General features: G+C 42.0%; 1 pseudogene; it reads left to right on the forward strand.

Annotated features, from left to right (window-relative positions):
- The first annotated feature begins 5,263 nt into the window (after positions 1–5,263).
- On the forward strand, positions 5,264–5,584 carry LOC138070517 (fatty acid-binding protein 5 pseudogene; annotated as a pseudogene).
- The last annotated feature ends 17,645 nt before the right edge of the window (positions 5,585–23,229 follow it).

The following is a 23,229-nucleotide window of genomic DNA, read 5'->3' on the forward strand; positions in this document are numbered from 1 at the left end:
AATTATATACTCTGCCCACTGCTTCTTTCTTTACTATGTTTACAGGAAAGATAATATTTGGATAATGTAAAAATAATACTTCCTGTTTTAGCTCCAACATGTAAAGGGTTTGAGAGCCAAATCCCCATTCTCAAAACAAAAGCCAAGAAAGCTACACAAGTGTAAAATAAATCACTTTTCTTATATCCTTCAGAGAACTGAATTCACAAAACAAACAGTCTAAAAATGAAGTCCCCAATGCCCTGTAGTAATTCAAGACTGAAATTTTTAACTTTTCCTGATCTCATTTTTCATTTTCTGATTCTGCTCAGACTGAGCCAGAAAGGTGTCACTGACATCTTGTGGAGCCCGAGTCCTTCTTCAGCAACCCAGCCTAGAGCACCTTAAGAGGACATGGCTCCTCCAACCCTTGCAAGTCAGGACTTCTGACACTCAAACTGTGTCCCTATCCTTGCTCCACAATTTTACGCTTTGAGAAGTTGGAAAGACATATAAAAAGGTCACAAGCCACACCATCACTGTGAAAGAACTCCACATGAAAGCAGCAACTAAAGGCAGAAACAGAAAAATACAAAAACAGAATGCAAATACAAATCAGTTCAGTTCAGTTGCTCAGTCGTGTCCGACTCTTTGCAACCCCATGAATCGCAGCATGCCAGGCCTTCCTATCCATCACTAGCTCCCGGAGTTCACTCAGACTCATGTCCATAGAGTCCGTGATGCCATCCAGCCATCTCATCCTCTGTCATCCCCTTCTCCTCCTGCCCCCATTCCCTTCCAGCATCAGAGTCCTTTCCAATGAGTCAACTCTTCTCATGAGGTGGCCAAAGTACTGGAGTTTCAGCTTTAGCATCATTCCTTCCAAAGAACACCCAGGGCTGATCTCCTTTAGGAAGGACTAGTTGGATCTCCTTGCAGTCCAAGGGACTCTCAAGAGTCTTCTCCAACTCCACAGTTCAAAAGCATCAATTCTTCGGCGCTCAGCTTTTTTCACAGTCCAACTCTCACATCCATACATGACCACTGGAAAAACCATAGCCTTGACTAGATGGACCTTTCTTGGCAAAGTAATGTCTCTGTTTTTTAATATGCTATCTAGGTTGGTCATAACTTTTCTTCCAAGGAGTAAGGGTCTTTTAATTTCATGGCTGCAATCACTGTCTACAGTGATTTTTGGAGACCCCAAAAATAAAGTCTGACACTGTTTCCACTGTTTCCCATCTATTTCCCATGAAGTGATGGGACCGGATGCCATGATCTTTGTTTTCTGAATGTTGAGCTTTAAGTCAACTTTTTCACTCTCCTCTTTCACTTTCATCAAGAGGCTTTTTAGTTCTCCTTCACTTTCTACCATAAGGGTGGTGTCATCTGCATATCTGAGGTTATTGGTATTTCTCCTGGCAATCTTAATTCCAGCTTGGGCTTCATCCAGCCCAGTGTTTCTCATGATGTACTCTGCATATAAGTTAAATAAGCAGGGTGACAATACCTTGACGTACTCCTTTTCCTATTTGGAACCAGTCTTTTGTTTCATGTCAGTTCTCACTGTTGCTTCCTGACCTGCATATAGGTTTCTCAAGAGGCAGGTCAGGTGGTCTGGGATTCCCATCTCTTTCAGAATTTTCCACAGTTTATTGTGATCCACACAGTCAAAGGCTTTGGCATAGTCAATACAGCAGAAATAGATGTTTTTCTAGAACGCTCTTCTTTTTTCCATGATCCAGAGGATGTTGGCAATTTGATCTCTGGTTCCTCTGCCTTTTCTAAAACCAGCTTGAACATCTGGAATTTCACAGTTCACATATTGCTGAAGCCTGGCTTGGAGAATTTTGAGCATAATTTTACTAGCGTGTGAGATGAGTGCGATTGTATAGTAGTTTGAGCATTCTTTGGCATTGTCTTTCTTTAGGATTGGAATGAAAACTGACCTTTTCCAGTCCTGTGGCCACTGCTGAGTTTCCAGATTTGCTGGCATATTGAGTGCAGCACTTTCACAGCATCATCTTCCAGGATTTGAAATCCCTTAGAAGAAATGGAGTAGCCATCATGGTCAACAAAAGAGTGTGAAATGCAGTACTTGGATGCAATCTCAGAATTGACAGAATGATCTCTGTTCATTTCCAAGGCAAACCATTCAATATCACAGTAATCCAAGTCTATGCCCCAACCAGTAATGCTGAAGAAGCTGAAGTTGAATGGTTATATGAAGACCTACAAGACCTTTTAGAATTAACACCCCTAAAAGATGTCCTTTTCATTATAGGGGACAAATACAAATACAAAATACAAAAACAGAAAAGAGAAACCCTCTCAAGCCCATTTTCACCATGGTGACAGTCAGTAACAGTGCTTAAGCCACACTCAATTTAAACACATTTGGGGAAATTTTCCCATTTTTGGTGATTTTTTTCAGTTCCTGTAATTTCAGGAATAAATCAGCTTCAAATATTGCCTTTCTGCTTAGTGAGTGACTTTTGAGATGCTGCAACATTTGAGAAAAGGGAACACATGAGACCATGAGACCTAACCTTTATTTTCCTGTTACCACATCTTCTCTTCCCCATAGAACCCTGCACACTTACTTGAAATCTCCTGGTCTCAAATTTCTCTTTCCAGTGCAAAGTGCAGCATGGGTTCTTCCCCTAAGCAGCCTCCACTCCCTTAAGAGAATAGGGCATCCCACACACAACATGGGGCAACACTCCCAGTAGAGCTCATGGTTTCATCCTTAGATGCAATGACCCACCTTTCTCTCACTTCCCCCCATGCAGGTCCTATAGCTACCCAGCCCTGGTACCTTGGAGCCACTGCTGCTCCAGCCCCTTCCATTATGCTCTGAGGCCTCTCACCTTCAGTAGGCTCCCTTGAGTCCTCATTGGTGTCTACTGGACAATTATTCTCAGAGACCCGAGTTGTTACAGCTGCTGGGGAGGCTTCTGCAGCCTATGCTTCTGGAGCCCTTGGGGAGGACCTGCAAGCTTTTGGCTCTAGGATCTCCCCAAATCTGCTTTCTTACAGCTTTGAGTTATCAAAGCCTTAGATGATTTGCATTCTCGGACATCAGAAATGTTCTTTTCTGTCATATTGTGTTCTGCTTACATTTTTTCTATATCTCTTTCCGTTTCTCTTTCCTGTATCTCCCTCTCTCTTTTTTAAGTTTTATTGCATAATATTTGAAAAGAATCCTGATTTATACTGAACAGGGCAGAGAAATGTATGTGGAGATTGGTTATGGAAGGACATAAACTGTGTGTGGTCCCATCTCACAGTCTTTGAGTCGCAAATGCATCAGAAGGGTCAAGGTAGCTAATGTTTATCTTAAGCATGAACTTTCTCAGGCCAGCCCTCAGGGCTCCTATGTCTGAATGGGAAACTTCAGTTTGGGTCCCTCCGGGATACAGTTTGATGTGATAAGTACTACAGTGGACTGATTTATGGCCCTTAAAGATATATCCTTGTCCTGATCCCTAGAACCTGAGAATGTTACCTTTTGTGGCAAGAGTGACTGGTACCTCCTATGCGAGGTGAATAAGAGAAAGCTCTTGAGGAGGCGATCACCCTGTGCTTTCAGGGTAGGCCCTAGGTATAATCACATGCATCCTTATATGAGAGAAACAGGGGGAGATGGTAGGTAGACACACAGAGAAGAAGACACACAGAAGAGGAAAAAGCAATGTGTCCACAGAGACAGAGATTAAAATCTGTAGCCACAGACCAGTGAATGCCTGAAGCCAACAGAAACTAGAAGATTCATGGAACACCTTCTTCACTAGAGCCTCTGAAGAGGCTATAGCCCTGTAGACACCTTGGTTTCAGCCTTCTGGACTAAGAAATTTGAGAAGATAGATTCTTTTAAGTGCTCTGGCTCATGTTATAGTATACCTATGCACGGGAGGTTTTCCTCAGGCAGGACTGAGTGAAAAACCACAGGATTGTGAAGAGCACGTGGCGCTCGTCCCTGTGTCGTTTCTACGCAGTCGCCACCAGCAGCATTGATCCCCTTTGAAGGGTGCCTGTGAGCTCAAGGCCCCCTCCAATCCCTCTTCTCTCAGGAGCCAGGAGGTCACCTTGTCCTAGAGAGATGAGGGGAGGAAGCCTTGAGCTTGTGAGCACTGGAATTCTCTCATTCCTGTAGGCCTTCAGCCAGCTGATTCTTTTCTGTGTCCTTTACAATTTTGGTTCACTCATATCTGCCCTAAAATGTGGCCTTCTTGATAACGGTCCCTTACCCTCTCACCTGCTTATGCATATGCTAAGTTCTAGGTCTTCAAAAATAGCATCTTCATCACCTGTATTAGCATGGACAGTTTGTTTTCCTCTTAAGTTGGCAATATTTTGATTTTGATCCTCCTTCCCTGCCAAGAATGGTTTCTTTCTGCACTTTTGTTAACCCAGCAGCTTGGCCAGCCTCTCCATTCCTGTCCATTCCTGCTGTGGTCTTCATCAGAGTTCTCAGCTATGGAATGGCCATGGGAAGAATAAAAGGATGAACACATCATACTCTTTAATGAAGAGGTAACTTGTAAGGTGGATGCTGAAAATGGATGCAAATGTGTGTCTACACATACATACATACACACACATACATGTACAGACAGACACACATCTCTTGCTGTATTTGGCAGAAAAATTTTTCAATTGAAACTTCTTCCATTACATTGAGCTTCCTTTTCTGTTTCTGAACCAGCAAAATTAGAAGAGCTATTTTAGAATGAAATCACCAAGATATTCCAGTAGCAGCAGGGCCAGGCCACACTGTTCAGTACAAGCCAGAGCTTGCATCCAGGTTCTGAAAATGTGGACATTAAGGTATCCTCCCTTCTGGGTGATGGGCATGCTGATATTGTCCGTATGCAAGCAGGGCCTGGAGCATCTTATATATGACTGAAATAGAGCATTGGATGTTTGAACTATTAAAAGTAAACTGAGACAAATTAAATTTTATAAGAGCAAACACTGATTTGAATAGGGTGGCACCATACTGAAAGTAGTTAGGAATGCTCAGTTGACAGAAGATAAGGGAAAGTTTGTTTTATTTTTATTTTTTGTAGAGAACATGTAGGAACAAAGAAAACAAACTGTTTGATTGGCTATGGCCTGAGAAGTTGCCTTATTTGGGAAAGCCTAGTTGGCTGTTTGTTGCTGGCTGTTTTTAAGCTTTGTTTTCTCAGGTTCAGGTGCAGTGACCTTAAGTTTCAGTTTGCTTACATAGGGTGCCAGAGCCATCCCAGTCTGATACCCTCCTTGTTTAATTACTTTGGGGATGGCTCTGCAAAAAGTGGGTGTGATGGCCAAACCAGACAGTATCATCACTTCTGATGGCAGAAACCTCAGCATAAAAACTGAGAGCACTTTGAAAACAATACAATTTCCCTGTAAACGGGGAGAGAAATTTGAAGAGACCACAGCTGATGGCAGAAAGACCCAGACTGTCTGCAACTTTACAGATGGCGCATTGGTTCAACACCAGGAATGGGATGGAAAGGAAAGCGCAATAACCAGAAAACTGGAAGATGGGACATTAGTGGTGGTATGCGCCATGAGCAATGTCACCTGTACTCGGGTCTACGAAACAGTAGAGTAAAAATTCCATCAGTTTCGGTTTGCTTACCTAGGCTGCCAGAGCCATCCCAGTCTGATACCCTCCTTGTTTAATTACTTTAACACTTATCAAAACTAAAATGATTTTGTTTCAATACAAATCCTACATGGAGAACAAATACATACAAGAGTTTAAAGGAGTCATTTCATCAAAAATAATGTTTGTTTGTCTGTTTGTTCTTTGACCCAGCTTTAATGGCATTCTGTATCAGATAGATTCATGTTTTTCTGCCAGGATTCATTACCAGGAATGAAAGGAGTATGACTATATGACGGTTTCTAACTAACTCTGACATATCAATAATTCCAGTGGATCAACTGCTGGTACTTGCCTCCATAGCAATAACAACTTGAGATCAAGAGTAATAAATGCTGGAGAGGATGTGTAGAAAAGAGAATGCTCTTGCCCTGTTGGTAGGAATGTAAATTGATACAGCCACTATGGAGAACAGTGTAGAGATTCCTTAAAAACTAAGAATAAAACTACCATATGACCCAGCAATCCCACTAAGGTGCATATACCCTGAGAAAACCATAATTAAAAGAGACATATGTACCCCAATGTTCGTGGCAGCACTTTTTACAATAGCTAGGACATAGAAGCAGCTTAGATGTTCATCAACAGATGCATGGATACAGAAATTGTGGTACACATATACAATGGAATATTACTCAGCTATAAAAAGAATGCATTTGAATCAGTCCTAATGAGGTGGGTGAAAGTGAAGGTCGCTTGGTCATGTCCGACTCTTTGTGACCCCATGCACTATGCAGTCTATGGAATTCTCCAGGCTAGAATACTGGAGTGGGTGGCCTTTCCTTTCTCCAGGGGATCTTCCTCTGAGGTGGGTGAACCTAGAGTCTACTATACAGAGTGAAATAATAAAGAGAAAGGAAAATATTGTATTCCAAATATTGGAATCTAGAAAGATGATACTGATGAACCTATTTCCAGGGTAGCAACGAAGACGCAAACATAGAGAACGCACTTGACATAATGGGGGAAGAGAGGGTGGGGGCAAATTAAGAGGGCAGCAGAGAAACATACACACTACCAATGTAAAATAGATAGCAGGTGGAAATTTGCTATGTGACACAGGGAACTCAACCCAGAGCTCTGTGACAACCTAGAATGGGGAGGCAGATGGGAGGAGGTTCAGGAGAGAGGGGACATATGTATACCTGTGGCTGATTCATGTTGATATATAGCAGAAATCTACACAGTATTGTAAAGCAATCATCTTCCAATAAAAAAAAAAACAGTAAACATTAAAAAAATTTTTTTTTTGTATTTGGAAAGCTAACATGCATAGCTTTATACAACATGAGACAGAGTACTCCAATAAACTTAAAATTTTGAAATCCAAAGTTGTTAATGATGGTTATCAGTTCAGTCACTCAGTTGTGTCCAACTCTTTGCGAGCCAGGCCAGGCCTCCCTGTCCATTACCAACTCCCGGAGTTCACTAAAACTCATGTCCATCGAGTCGGTCATGCCATCCAGCCATCTCATCCTCTGTCACCCCCTTCTCCTCCTGCCCCGAATCCCTCCCAGCATCAGGGTTTCTTCCAGTGAGTCAACTCTTTGCATGAGGTGGCCAAAGTATTGGAGTTTCAGCTTCAGCATCAGTCCTTCCAATGAACACTCAGGACTGATCTCCTTTAGGATGGACTGGTTGGATCTCCTTGCAGTTCAAGGGACTCTCAAGAGTCTTCTCCAACACCATAGTTCAAAAGCATCAATTCTTCGGTGCTCAGCTTTGTTCACAGTCCGACTCTCACATATACATGACCACTGGAAAAATCATAGCCTTGACTAGACGGACCTTAGTCGGCAAAGTAATGTCTCTGTTTTTGAACATGTTATCTAGGTTGTTCATAACTTTCCTTCCAAGGAGTAAGCATCTTTTAATTTCATGGCTGCAATCACCATCTGCAGTGATTAGTCTTATGTAACTGGGAAAGGAGTACATCGAGGCTGTATATTGTCACCCACTTATTTAACTTATATACAGAGTACACTATACAAAATGTCAGGCTGGATGAATCACAAGCTAGACTCGAGATTCCTGGGAGAAATATCAACAACCTCAGATATGCAGATGACATCACCCTAATGGCAGAAAGCTAAGAGAAACTAAAGAGACTTTAGAGAAACTAAATAAATTAAAGAGAAGGTGGAAGAAGAGATGTTGGCTAAAAACTCAACATTCAGAAAACTAAGATCATGGCATCTGGTCCCATCACTTCATGGCAAATAGATGGGAAAACAATGGAAACAGTGACAGACTTTATTTTCTTGGGCTCCAAAATCACTGTGCATGGTGACTGTAGCCATGAAAGTAAAAGAGACTTTCTTCTTGGAAGAAAAGTTGTGATACACCCAGAGAGCATATTAAAAAGCAGAGACATTGTTTACAGGGTAGCAGTGGAGAAACAGGCATAGAGAATAGACTTATGGACATGGGGAAAGGGGCGGAGAGGGTGAGATGTATGGAAAGAGTAACATGGAAACTTACATTACCATATGCAAAATAGACAGCCAAGGAGAATTTGCCATATGGCTCATGAAACTCAAACAGGGTCTCTGTATCAACCTAGAGGGATGGAATGGGGAGGGAGATGGAAGGGAGGTTCAAAAGGGAGGGCATATATGTATACCTATGGCTGATTCATGTTGAGGTTTGACAGAACACAATAAACTTCTGTAAAGCAATTATCCTTCAGTCAAAAATAAATGAACTAAAAAAAAAAAAAAAAACAGAGACATTACTTTGCCAACAAAGTTGCCTATAGTTAAAGCTATGGTTTATCCAGTGGTCATAAACAGATGTGAGAGTTGGCCCATAAAGAAGGTTGAGTCCCGAAGAATTGATGCTTTCAAATTGTCATGCTAAAGAAGACTCTTGAGAGCCCCTTGGACTGCAAGGAGATCAAACAAGTCAACTCTAAAGGAAACCAATCCTGAATATTCATTGAATGGACTGATGCTGAAACTCCAATACTTTGCCACCTGATGTGAAGAGCTGATTCACTGGAAAAGACCCTGAGGCTGGGAAAGGTTGAGGGCGTGAGAAGGGGGTAACAGAGGATAAGATGGTTGGATGGCATCATCGATTCAATGGACATGAGTTTGAGCAAACTTTGGGAGACAGTGAAGGATAGGGATGCCTGGCATACTGTATGTAGTCCATGGGTCGTAAACAGTTGGACATGATTGACTGAATGACAGCAAATATTCTTATGTCAGTTTCAAACATTCAGTTTACTTTTTAAGAAATGTCTTATCTTAGTTGCACCAAATGTTAATGACATGTACAAATATTTATAAAAGATAGATGGGTACAAGGTGCACTCTGGGGATCTTAGTTCAACTATACTTCAACTTACAGTACTTCCATAGCCACACTTGACCCTGACTTTATTTTGAGTAACAGAGGAAATGAAACACAGCCTGCCATCTGGATAGCAGACCTATTGCCACTGACCTATTGGCAATGACCTATTGCCATTTAGGAACCAGTATATTAAAAAAAAAAAAAAAAGGACATATTGCCATTTATAAACTAGTATATCTCATGACAACAGTTCCACAGGAAAGCTTCAAGGCCTCCACAGAGGACATATGAGTTGTAGGAATCATCACACGTCAGGAAGTCTGAAGCTATGCTTCCCAACCTGGTATTTTTTGTTCATTCTACCCTCCTGTCCTGCTCACTGCTTAGCAGACCTTGTTCCTAGGAGGAAATCTTTGTCAGTCCTACCTGATTCTCCGAGGAAGTGCTTTGGGAACTTATGAGGCCCAAAGAGAGGTCATTTTTACCATATGCAGTATTGCTCAATAACCCAGCTGACCTTCCACTTTTATCAGTTTTCCAGGCTAGAACGTTAACCCAAGGTCAAATTCCATAGAACAGAAGAAAGGAGAAATGTATCAGCCCTTTACTCAACATTGGATCATTTCAAAAACTTGTGTATTCTTAGACTGTTTCACAAGAAAGAGCAAATCAAACTTAAATGGCATGGCATAGACATGTCTCTTGTGCTTAGTCATTCAGTCATGTCCAACTCTGTGACCCCATGGTCTGTAGCCTACTAGGCTCCTCGGTCCATGGAGATTCTCCAGGCAAGGATACTGGAGTGGGTTGCTATGCTCTCTTCCAGGGGATCTTCCCAACCCAGGGATCAAACCCAGGTTTTCTGCATTGCAGGCAAATTCTTTACTGTCTGAACCACGAGGGAAGCCTGAAACATGTCTCTAGATGTTAGTTTCAGCTGATTACCAGGATGATGAAAAGGACAGGCACAGGTGGGCACTGAGTAGATGTGACATAGCCTTGCTGAGCATTCAAATGAGCTCAGCAGAAGTGCTTTATTACACTGAAATGACTTGAACAGCAGATTGGAAATGGAACCCACTAGGGTGAATTTCTAAAGTAACTAGTATGGCAATGGACTTTCCAGAAAGTGGTATATTTCTGAGAAGTTCAAATGCATAGAGAAACCTGTGGAGTAACTTTGTTCCCAGTTCAGTTCAGTTGCTCATTCGTGTCCGACTCTTTGAGACCCCATGAATCACAGCACGCCAGGCCTCCCTGTCCATCACCAATTCCCGGAGTTCACTCAGACTCGCGTCCATCAAGTCAGTGAGGCCATCCAACCATCCCATCCTCTGTCGTCCCCTTCTCCTCCTGCCCCCAATCCCTCCCAGCATCAGAGTCTTTTCCAATGAGTCAGCTCTTCGCAAGAGGTGGCCAAAGTACTGGAGTTTCAGCTTTAGCATCATTCCTTCCAAAGAAATCCCAGGGCTGATCTCCTTCAGAATGGACTGGTTGGATCTCCTTGCAGTCCAAGGGACTCTCAAGAGTCTTCTCCAACACCACAGTTCAAACGCATCAATTCTTTGGTGCTCACCTTTCTTCACAGTCCAACTCTCACATCCATACATGACCACTGGAAAAACCATAGCCTTGACTAGACGGACCTTTGTTGGCAAAGTAATGTCTCTGCTTTTCAATATGCTATCTAGGTTGGCCATAACTTTTCTTCCAAGGAGTAAGGGTCTTTTAATTTCATGGTTGCAATCACCATCTACAGTAATTTTGGAGCCCAAAAAATAAAGTCTGACACTGTTTCTACTGTTTCCCCATCTATTTCCCATGTAGTGATGGGACCAGATGCCATGATCTTTGTTTTCCGAATGTTGAGCTTTAAGCCAAATTTTCACTCTCCTTTTTCACTTTCATCAAGAAGCTTTTTAGTTTCTCTTCACTTTCTGCCATAAGGGTGGTGTCATCTGCATATCTGAGGTTATTGATATTTCTCCTGGCAATCTTGATTCCAGCTTGTGCTTCATCCAGTCCAGCGTTTCTCATGATGTACTCTGCATAGAAGTTAAATAAGCAGGGTGACAATATACAGCCTTGATGTAGTCCTTTTCCTATTTGGAACCAGTCTGTTGTTCCATGTCCAGTTCTAACTGTTGCTTCCTGACCTGCATATAGGTTTCTCAAGAGGCAGGTCAGGTGTTCTGGGATTGCCATCTCTTTCAGAATGTTCCACAGTTTATTGTGATCCACACAGTCAAAGGCTTTGGCATAGTCAATAAAGCAGAAATAGATGCTTTTCTAGAACTCTTTTGCTTTTTCCATGATCCATTGAATTTTGGCAATTTGATCTCTGGTTCCTCTGCCTTCTAAAACCAGCTTGAACATCTGGAAGTTCATGGTTCATGTATTGCTGAAGCCTGGCTTGGAGAATTTTGAGCATTACTTTACTAGCATGTGAGATTGAGTGCAATTGTGCAGTAGTTTGAGCATTCTTTGGCATTGCCTTTCTTTGGAATTGGAATGAAAAGTAACCTTTTCCAGTCCCGTGGCCACTGCTGAGTTTTCCAATTTGCTGGCATATTGAGTGCAGCTCTTTCACAGCATCACCTTTGAGGATTTGAAACAGCTCAACTGGAATTCCATCACCTCCACTAGCTTTGTTCGTAATGATGCTAAGGCCCACTTGACTTCACATTCCAGGATGTCTGGCTCTAGGTGAGTGATCACACCATCGTGATTATCTTGGTCATGAAGATCTCATTTTCTTCCCAGTTCCACGCAAAGACATATTCACTAGGCAACCCAAGCAATTGTGTTGATAGTCTTCAAATGGATAAAACATCGTTCTTACCATATGTGTGTATCAAGGCTATTTTTACTTAGTTTTATAACTTCAAATATGTTTTTTGCAAATAAATTCTATTTCCACCTTTGCAGAAGGCCGGTAGTGCTTTTCTTCATCCCCCACATAGCCATGAGACAACATGAATACCGTTGCAACATAGGGGAGCAGAGTGCAGGCAAGGGCTGCTGGGAGTTCTTTGTGCCTGGGGTTTGATGGGCAGACACTTGTGTTGCTCACTGCCTTCGCAAGCTTCATCCCTAGGAGGAAATCTCTGTTAGTCACGCCTGATCCTCTTTGAAAGTCCTTTGGGAACCTTATTCCTCAGGGAAAGAAGTCTGGTAAGTGGGAGTCTAGGAGACCATGCTCCAGCTGGCATTCCTGTGTTTTGCTGCCAATGATAAGCTTTTATGGCCAGAAGGCATCCTTGAAGGTTTTGTACTTCATTGAAACATCTCTTGTAATTTGGTTATTTCAATATCCATATAGACAGTTCTCTCAAGAACATGATTCTTAATTCCTTGACACTTCACATTGCCAAGATTTTGTTTTTCTTCTAACTAGCGTACATGACTCCAGGTAATTTCCAGAATTGTTAATACCATTCATGCCCCTGTCAATTGGTAGAGTTTTAATCATTCCACTTTGTGAAACTTTTCAGCTCACTGCATCCTGGAACCAGGTCCAATGATTTTAGACTTTCTGAGATTATGTAATCCTTGATCCTACCATCTTTCACATCCCCCCAGTGCCTTCATAGCCACATTTCCTTCCTATGCAGCTTAGATAGTAAAGTTAATCATTATAATCACTCTTTTGCAATTTTTAATTCCTTTTATTGATTCCTCACCACCTATCTCTTTAAATGTCCTAGAAAAAGAAATCTCAATCATGTTTAATTTCTGCTTTTCATCTTCCTCTGACTGCACATTGAAAGCTGACCGTGGCTATGGAAATACAACCATGATGACCTTCTCACTGTAAATTCATGATTACAGACATCAGGTAAGCCCAAAGTGTCACCCTGTAACCTTGCTGTAGTTATTTCCACTTACTCTCTCATATTCCCAAATAAGACCTTTATGCCATATTCTCTTTTCTTAGGGCTCCCTCTCTTTCTTTCCTAACTTTGGTCTTATCAAAGGATCTTGCTTATTTCAACACAAAATTGAAAACAATTTAAAAAAATAGATTTCCCACAATCAAATCTCCCAAGAAATTTTCACTGATGACTATAAATCCTGGCCTCCTTCCATTACTATTGATGAACTCTCTGTGCCTCTTTTTAAGACCAAGCCAGTTACTTATGGGCTGGATCTCACCTCCTCTCAGGGACTCAGGGATATCTCTCTTTGACTCAATTTGCTTTATCAGTTGTCTTCCTTTTTTTTGTTGTTGTTGTTTATTGTTCTCAGCAGGATGTAAATATGGTATCAAATATCTCATCTGAAAAAATATTTGCCCTCAACCCAGCACCCCCCTAGATATTCTTTATTTCTCCAATCACTACCCTTCAAACAAACAAACCAAAAAAATCTCTTCATGATACTTTTACATGCACAGTGGCAGAAGTGGTACTTTTATTCGGCACCAATTCCCCTTCTTGAAATCACAAGAATAAACAATCCCTTTGCAGACTGGTTGGGAATAAGTGATCTAGTTCCAGAAGTGCAAGTGTCAGCAAAAATGATGCAATTCATCCAATCCATGGCCTTGTCCATAATGTCTCATCAATTGCTTTTCAGAAATGAGTGTGTGGACAATTTGCAAGTTTGTGGACAATATTTGTAAATTGGAATCATTAGACAGATTTTCCCTGGAAGAAGAATTGGAAGAGAAGAGGATGTGAATAAAAGCTTTCAGCAGTCATAGACCTGAAGAGCTGCTCTCTAATGGTGAACTGTAAGAGTGAGTTATGCTCTCTAGGGAGTGCTAGTGAGGGATGGAGTTTTTAACTACAGCTTCTTGACTCCCCCAGATTCTGTCCCCATTAATTCTTGTTCCCTTCCCCCTCACTTTTCTTTTTTTTAATTTATTTTTTTGATGGAGTAATAATTTATTTTTACTTTATTTTACTTTATAATACTGTATTGGTTTTGCCATACATTGACATGAATCCACCACGGGTGTATACAAGCTCCCAATCCTGAATCCCCTCCTCACTTTTCTAGTTGACTGATTTCACAGGAAAAGAATGTCTTATTTCTGATGATGCTTCTCTTGTAAAAGAATGCCTGGCTTCTTGTCTAGCAATCATTTGTAAATAGAAGTTTGGCTCAGCATTATAATTTCAAAGACTTCTTATTATCAACCACTGTTCACTCATGAGCCTCTGAAGGGTACCTGCACTATAGAGACACTTTGCTCATGTTGGAACCTTCTGAAGAACAGTTCAGTTCAATTCAGTCGCTCAGTCATGTCCGACTCTTTGTGGCCCCATGAATCACAGCACGCCAGGCCTTCCTGTCCATCACCAATTCCCGGAGTTCACTCAGACTCACATCCATCGAGTCCATGATGCCATCCAGCCATCTCATCCTCTGTCGTCCCCTTCTCCTCCTGCCCCCAATCCCTCCCAGCATCAGAGTCTTTTCCAATGAGTCAACTCTTCGCATGAGGTGGCCAAAGTACTGGAGCTTCAGCTTTAGCATCATTCCTTCCAAAGAAATCCCAGGGCTGATCTCCTTCAGAATGGACTGGTTGGATCTCCTTGCAGTCCAAGGGACTCTCAAGAGTCTTCTCCAACACCACAGTTCAAAAGCATCAATTCTTTGGGGCTCAGCCTTCTTCACAGTCCAACTCTCACATCCATACATGGCTACTGGAAAAACTATACCCTTGACCAGACGGACCTTTGTTGGCAAAGTAATGTCTCTGTTTTTGAATATGCTCTCTAGGTTGTTCATAACTTTCCTTCCAAGGAGTAAGCATCTTTTAATTTCAGGGCTGCAATGACCCTCTGCAGGGATTTTGGAGCCCAAAAAAATAAAGTCTGTTTCCACTGTTTCCCCATCTATTTCCCATATAGTGATGGGACCACATGCCATGATCTCAGTTTTCTGAACGTTGAGCTTTAAGCTAACTTTTTCACTCTCCTCTTTCACTTTCATCAAGAGGCTTTTTAGTTCCGCTTCACTTTCTGACATAAGGGTGGTGTCATCTGCATATCTGAGGCTATTGATATTTCTTCTGGCAATCTTGATTCCAGTCTGTGCTTCTTCCAGCCCAGTGTTTCTCATGATGTACTCTGCATAGAAGTTAAATAAGCAAGGTAACAATATACAGCCTTGACGTACTCCTTTTCCTATTTGGAACCAGTCTGTTGTTCCATGTCCACTTCTAACTGTTGCTTCCTGACCTGCATATAGGTTTCTGAAAAGGCAGGTCAGGTGGTCTTGTATTCCCATCTGTTTCAGAATTTTCCACAGTTGATTGTGATCCACACAGTCAAAGGCTTTGGCATAGTCAATAAAGCAGAAATAGATGTTTTTCTGGAACTCTCTTGCTTGTTCCATGATCCAGCGGATGTTGGCAGTTTGATCTCTGGTTCTTCTGCCTTTTCTAAAACCAGCTTGAACATCTGGAAGTTCACGGATCAGGTATTGCTGAAGCCTGGCTTGCTTGGAGAATTTTGAGCATTACTTTACTAGCATGTGAGATGAGTGCAATTGCGTGGTAGTTTGAGCATTCTTTGGCATTGGCTTTCTTTGGAATTGGAATGAAAACACCTTTTCCAGTCCTGTGGCCACTGCTGAGTTTTCCAAATTTGCTGGCATATTGAGTGCAGCACTTTCACAGCATCATCTTTCAAGATTTGAAACAGCTCCACTGGAATTCCATCACCTCCACTAGCTTTGGGGGTAGTGATGCTTTCCAAGGCCCACTTGACTTCACATTCCAGGATGTCTGACTCTAGATGAGTGATGATACCATACCAGTGATCTGAGGATCACTGGTAGGCAATTCCTAATCTGTACCCACATGCAGATCAGGAAATTGAGGCCCTGCTTAAGTCCAATTAAAAAAATTTAAAAAATAAATAAATAAAGCAAAAATAAATAAATAAATAAATAAATAAAAAAGAAAGATATTGCACTGCCAGTAGTTCCCAGGTCAAGTTCTATTCTGGCTGACCCCAAAGAGTCCTAGCCATAGGCTTTATCACAACACTGACTGTTTCTCTGTCTAGAGAATGATTTTTATTTTCTAAATCTGTTGCGAAAATAATTCTATCTTCAAGATGCAAAATGAGAAAATAAAAATCACTTGCTTAAGTGTCTTCTATCTTAAAAATCTAAACATGTAGAATAAGTAATATTTTAAGAACAATTAAGAAACCAGAGGACCTGAAGATTTCAGAGTATTTCAGGGTTTTGATTGCTAGGGTAATGTGGAGATGAGTGAATCTAGGAAATAAATCACTACATATTCTGAAGAGAGGTGTCCAGTGAAACTAAGGACAATAACCTCAGTTTCATGGGAAATCAGCTTAAAGAGTGCACCCAGGCTTTTTGGAGGAGGTATAGAAAGAGGACTTCTTGCCAGTTACTCTTAGTTTTGACTCAAGGAAGCATCAGATTGAGGTAAAGATGAGGAAGAGTAGGAGAAATAGGAAGACGGGTGACAGTTAAGAGAGGGTTTAAGAGGGCCAGAGATTCTCCCATCAAAATACCACTTCAAGTGCAGAGATGAAGGATGAAAGTCTTCCTGCCAGATGCTCCACTGGTATCTCAAATGCATGGAGTTGGAGTTAAAGTGATATTTCTGTTAGTTTTTGTCTCAGTTCAATGACCTTTTGTCTAGAGTTGTGTGCTGTCTTGTGCTTAGTCACTCAGTCATGCCCGACTCTTCGGGAACCCATGGATTAATGAGATTTAATTCAGCCTTTCGAGCTCTCAATCAATTACCACAATAACCACCGCCTTAGTTCTAGGTACAGAAACTGTCCTTAAGAGTTCGTTCCATTTTTACTTGTGGTCTTGAAGTCACTTTCTGCAGAAGCCCAGCTTTTCTTTTTATGGCTCATCAGGTCATTTGTTCCACAGCTTTTCATCTCTTATAGTAAGTCAAGGTCTGTGCTGATAGGCAAATACCCCAAAAAGCTCTCTTTCTCTTGACAAGCTTTAGTAACTTCATTTCCTCTTTCCACAAGATGCTGACCTGCCTTTTTGACTGAGGCTTCCTTAGGCCGGATACCTTTATAATAACCTGTCTGGTGGGCTCTTTCCTTGAGCAATGTTGGTTTAGAATTTATTTTTCTCTCAATTATCAGCTTTACATGGCCATTGGGCACTGCAACATCTTTCAGCTTCCTCCAGGATCCTTCTGCCTTTCTCCAGGATCCTTCTGCCTTGTCAGCAACAGGATTTCCAGCCACTGGCTCCACGGTATTGCTTGAGTCCTCTTCTGCCAGTTCTATGGCCTTAAGCCAATATTCCTGCACAGATACCACCCAACTCTTCACATAGCCATGGAAATCACTTCACTATGGAGATCATGAATCTTTTTCAGTTGCCCATCATTGGCTCAGACAGTAAAAAGTTGGCTTGCAATGCAGGAGACCAGGGTTCAATCCCTGGGTCAGGAAGATTCCTTGGAGAAGGGAATGGCTACCCAACTCCAGTACTCTTGCCTGGAGAATTCCATGGACAGAGGAGCCTGGCGGGCTACAGTCCATGGAGTCACAAAGAGTCAGATATGACTGAGCGACTAACACTTTCATAGTACTTTTAAGTGTGTTTTAGCTTCCTCCATTTGTATTTTGATGAATTCTGGTTGTTCTTCCAATGTCTGGATCATAATTGCATTATTATACAGTTATTTTTCATCTGAACATTGAAGATTTTCTGTCTCCAATGTCTTGATATAATGTATATGATGTTCCTATTCATAGATCTGGATATATTCAGAACATCTGGCAAATCTGGGTTTTCACCAATTCTATTACAGAATGAAACATGTTGAGAACATTCCATTTTGCTATATCCAGCATTGAATTATTACAGACATGTTCCCTGTCTCCCTATAAAGAAAGTCTTTGTCTGAAAATTGTGCTTAAAACCAAACTAAACCTGAACACTTGAATAACATCACCCTCTATCATCTCCCACTGATATCCAGGGAGGGCAAGACTTGGTCTCATATCAATAGGTACTTTTACCATAAAATGTTCCAGTATCTCCTGGGTCTCCAAATAGTACAGATCTTGGCAGAATGAAATTAATCCATAGTGGTCCAGCTTGATATAGACCCATGGTTGCTTGCTGCAACCGTGGCTATTTGGATTACAGAACATCACTGAAATTACTGAGTTGAGCAGCTCACAGAACCTAACTTGCACCAGGGAACCCAGGCTGACCATGCCTAGAATGGGCTGGATGGGCAGGGCTAAAGTAATAAAGAACCCACACACCTTCAACTCCACTCTTGGCTCTTTTTCTATGCTTAAGTTTTTCCTTCTAGGATCCCAGTGCCCACCCAATCCTCAGTGTATGCTGTTTTCTCTGCCTGGGCAGCCTTTTCCCTCATCACCCATATGGGAAGCTCAACACAGTCCTGAAACCACTGTCCTTTTTCACCCATGTGTCCCCAGTGCCCAAGGCAGAGTTTGGCTATGATTAGGTGCTCAGGGTTCCATGCATGTTTGTGGAAGAAATACATGAATGAACATCTGAGTGGAGAAAAGAGGAGAAAAGCCATTATTTGTCACCCATGAAGGGTCATACAAAATAATCTGCTGATTAAGCAGAGGATTTCCTTAAGAATTTAAAGCTTATGGCAATGGAGATTAGTGGAATAATGTAATTTAAAATGTTGAACAAAGGTTTAACATCATATGGTCAAGTAATGCTTATCAAAATTTATTATTTTGGATTATAAAAAGATCCTCACTTTTTTTAGAAAAACCAAGTACCATAATGGAGACCATTTCCTATAATTAGAAACAATAACAAAAATTTAAATGTAAACTAGGAAAACTTCATTAGACATGAAATATGCTGGTGCCATGATTTAGACTTTTCAGCTTCTAGAAATGTGAAATAAATTTCTGTTGATGACTGTCCACCCAGTCTGTGGTATTTTTTGCAACCTGAAAGGACTAAGAAATTGTATGTAATAAAGCAATACCTTTTAGATTTCATAAAATCTAAAGACTTGATACAAAACTTCAAGTGCTGAAAACAGAGCAGGTATTTCTGTCTCTCTTTCATGTATAGGGAAGGCACAAATTGAAAATAATAAAAATGCATAAGTAAAGATACAGAGGGAAACACATCTTCAAAGCTGACATTTCCAGAATGTGTGTAAAGAACTATAGAGAAGAACAGTTGGTAACAACCCTGTTCTGACTCTAGGTCACCTTCCCGTTGCCACCTGTCATCCTCTGTCCCTGCCGCCCCTCGTGAGCAGCACAGTCCATCCTACCCTGGTGGTCTGTTCATCATGAGGGCAAGAAACAGTAAATTCACATCTAGGTTGGCCAGAGGGCCCGTAGCCTAGGTTTCAGCATGGAGATTGTGTAGGGCTAAAAAGGCCAGTCTAGCATGGCCATCAAGATAAATTTCTCTGTGGGATGAATGGGGACCACAATGATCCCCTCAGCTGGCAAAATGTATAGGCAATGAAGGGTGAGAAACCAGTGAAGGATGAGAAGCCCAGCGTAAACACACCAGGAACTGTTCCTCTTCAACACCTTCCCATGGTAATCCAGGGAGTCCTCAGATTTGTTACACAAGGAATAATGACTCAGATATAGATCTTAGGGAAGGAAGAGTCCTTCCTATCTAGAATTCTAAGACTGAAAGAAAGTGAAAGTGTTAGTTGCTCAGTCGTGTCCAACTCTTTGCGACTCCATGGACTGTAGTCTGCCAGACTCCTCTACCCATGGATTCTCCAGGCAAGAATATTGGAGTTCAATGCCATGCCCTTCTCCAGGGGATCTTCCCAATCCAGGGATCGAACCAGGGTCTCCCACATTGCAGGCAGATTCTTTATCATCTGAGCCATCAGGGAAGCCCAAGACTAGCCCACAGATAAGCCAACAGACATGGATGATGAGGTTGGCAGAGTGAACTGTGAGATGAAAATAGGTCGTGGCTCACCCCGTGATCATGTTGCAAGGCTGGCATACACAAGACCAAGAGCCCACAATTATTGAAAAGATTAAATAAAAGTGGAGAGAATATGCAAGACAGCAAAAGAGACACAGATGTAAACAACAGACTTTTGGACTCTGTGGGAGAGAGAGAGGGTGGCATGATTTGGGAGAATGGCATTGAAACGTATATATCATGTAAGAAACGAATCGCTAGTCTAGGTTCGATAAAAGGATACAGGATGCTTGGGGCTGGTGCACTGGGATGACTCAGAGAGATGATATGGGGAGGGTGGTGGGAGGGGGGTTCAGGGTTGGGAACTCATGTACACCTGTGGTGGATTCATGTCAATGTATGGCAAAACCAATACAGTATTGTAAAGTAAAAAAGAAAAAAAAATTAAATTAAAAAAAAAGTGGAGAGAAATATTGGGGCGCCTGTTGTATGCTGCCCTCTGCTGGTCATTCCGGAGCAAACTTTGATCAATTTCTCTCAACAAAGACTCAGAGTGAGGGAACTGAGTGAGTGTCAGGGAAGCAAGGCATATCTGGGAGGTGTCTGAGAAAGGATCAAACTCAATCCCGTGTTCTTCCAGCACCTTGATTTTTCCATCAGCTCTGCTGACCTTCTGACCTCTTCTTGAAGCTGAAGTGTAGTGATATAGGAGTTGGATATCTGTTAGCCACACTTCTCATGGCTTGGCTTCCTAGTAAGACAGGAAGCCTCCTTACTGCCAGACCTACTTGTGCACGGAGCATGTAGCATAGCTTGGCTTCTTAGTAACCCCCACAGCTCTGTGACCCTGTCTCAGGCCCTAGAGGTACTGGTTAAGTTTTTCTTCATCTCTCACCAGTAATCTATGCAGGCAGGCCGACCCAGCAAGCCTGTGATCCAGCAGGCTCATGCTGCTTTCTGCTATCTGAGAATGGCTAGGTGTGGATCCCATCCCATTTGGTTTGAGGACTGGTTCAGAGAAGTCGGTATAAACTACTGTCCGTTTCTGGGTATGCGCCAGGTATCAGGAACCAGGGAAACTATTGGCTCCTATTGGATTCTTCCCAGAACCACTGGTAGGCTGTTCTAAACGTGGAGCCCATGCAGAAATGGAGAACGGGAGACTCAGCATCCAGTTAGACAGCTTACAGGTTCTTGATCTCCACTGCATATCCTATTAACACTGACACCGAAGACCTGAGACAGAGCTCCGCCGCAGACTGACACAGGCTTTGCTCAGAATGGTTGTGGCTCTGGACCAGGATCCAGAGGAACAAAGTCCAGCTTACTGCTCTGTATGATGGAGACTGCCCTGACTAAGACTACAGACCCTTCGCCTGAATACTTGAGGAGTTATCCTTGTACCCTTCACTGACATTCTCCACTTGCCAAACCTGAGGATATACTAGTGGGCTCTAAAGATGCCACCCAGAGCACCGACATCTAAGAGAAAAGGTGACCTTGTGAAGAAGGAATGACATTGGGATACAGTCATCATTTAGATGAGTAATTTGAAGACTATCAGGCCCAGGTCTCCCAGTGATCTGGAGGAAAGGTGATGAGTTATAAACAGAACCCCCCCCCCCCCCCCCGCTTCACTGAGCATCTACATTAGTCCAGTCCACTCCAGAGACTCACAAAATCAAAGGGCAGTAGATATGGATGCATGCAGTGCCCCTGCTCTTTCGCCTCTCCTCTCAATCCATACAGTAGCCAGTCTTTAATTCAGGTAAAATTTACTGAAATCATAAAGTACTTTTCATCTTTCTCCTATAATTTATCTGCTAGATAAAACATCAACAGAGAAAAGCATTTTTCTATTTCAAATGTCTCCATGGGCTAAACTGTTCCTAGATAATATTGTGTTGTTTAAAACATAGCAGGCTGACTCATCAAAAAATATGACAACTTATACTTTCGAGAGAGCATAAAATAATGGGTAATTTATATAATCTCAATTTTCTAAATCCATCTTGAAATGTATTACTATCAAGAGGCAGGCTAAGAGAAAGTAAAACTGCTTGCATAAAAGAGATTTTTACCCTAAAAATAAATATAGAGAGAATTCAAAGTTATTTTGAAGATAAAATAAGAAGGCTGGTAACTGAAGATCATCGTGGTATTTCAGGATTTTTGGTACTAATGCACAGAGGCTGAATGAAGCCAAGTGATAACACACATCCATTTTCTGGATGGGACTGTTTGAGGAAAAAAGGGGGGTCGCAGTGGATGAAAAAGAGGAAAACTACGCTTCGGAAAGAAGACATGAGTATACGCAGCCTTCCTAGAAGAGGTGGAGGGAAAGGACATCTTTCCAGGAACTTCCCAGTGAGACTCACATCTTATTCAGAGAAGAAAAACAAGATTTTAAGTGACAAAGAAGGAGGAGGTGAAAGAGTGAGAGAAACGAAGTCAAGAAGAGGAGCTGAACAGCTGGGCTGGAGACTCTCTTGCTTCCGAGACAGCACCATCCTGTGTGCAGAGATCAGAGAAGCAAGCATCTCTTCCAAATGTCCCACTGAGATGATTAAATACACGAGAATCCACTTCCAAAAGCTGAAGTTGAGCTGCACTTTCCCTTATTCTCTGTTTCAGGCCTGTGACCCCCTGTCTGATGAGGAGGAGGTTTTGTTCAGCCTTCCGAGCTTTTAACCAGTCATCAAGAGCTTTCCTTTTCAGAGTTAGAATCTGCCACTGATAAGAAAACATTGTTCTTTCCAACTGTAATTCAAGGTCTTGGGATCGTCTTCGGTAGGTCTCTAGCTCTTCAGTTGCAAAACTTGCCAGGCCATCGGCTTCAGAGCCTTGCCCCTTATGCTGTAAGTCAAGGTCCGTCTGGACAGCTAATATTCCCAGATGCTCTATTTCCTTTCGGTGATGTGCTTCAGTCATATTATTTCCTTTAACCCCGGGATAATAATCTGGCCTTTCAATGGAGGCTTTTTTCAACTAGCTAACTTTATGATGGGCTATCATCTGGGCTTTCTTTTCTTTCTTGACAATATTGTTGCAGAACTGCCTCTTCTCTCTACTCTGAAAGTGTAACTGTTCCCTTGACATTGCAGCATCCTTCCATTTCTCCCCAGATCCTTTTGCCTGGTCATCAGCTTGGTCTCCATTCCCTTGTTCCTCTAATTCCACGTTCTCCCCAATGTCTTTCCCTCCCAGGGAAGCTGCCATTTCTTTCATCTTAAGCCAATCTTCCTGCCGAAACACCTGACTTTTCACACAGGCCGTAAAATTCACTGTGGAGAGCTTGAGTCTTTGTTCAGTTGCTGGTAGAAGATTTAAGGATGTTTTAGCTTCTCGCACCTGTGTTTCAACAGCTTGGGCCTGGATATCTCTTACTGTCTCAGACATAGGTTGTT

The sequence above is a fragment of the Capricornis sumatraensis genome, chromosome 23, assembly GCF_032405125.1.
Source record: "Capricornis sumatraensis isolate serow.1 chromosome 23, serow.2, whole genome shotgun sequence".
NCBI classification, from domain to species: domain Eukaryota; kingdom Metazoa; phylum Chordata; class Mammalia; order Artiodactyla; family Bovidae; genus Capricornis; species Capricornis sumatraensis.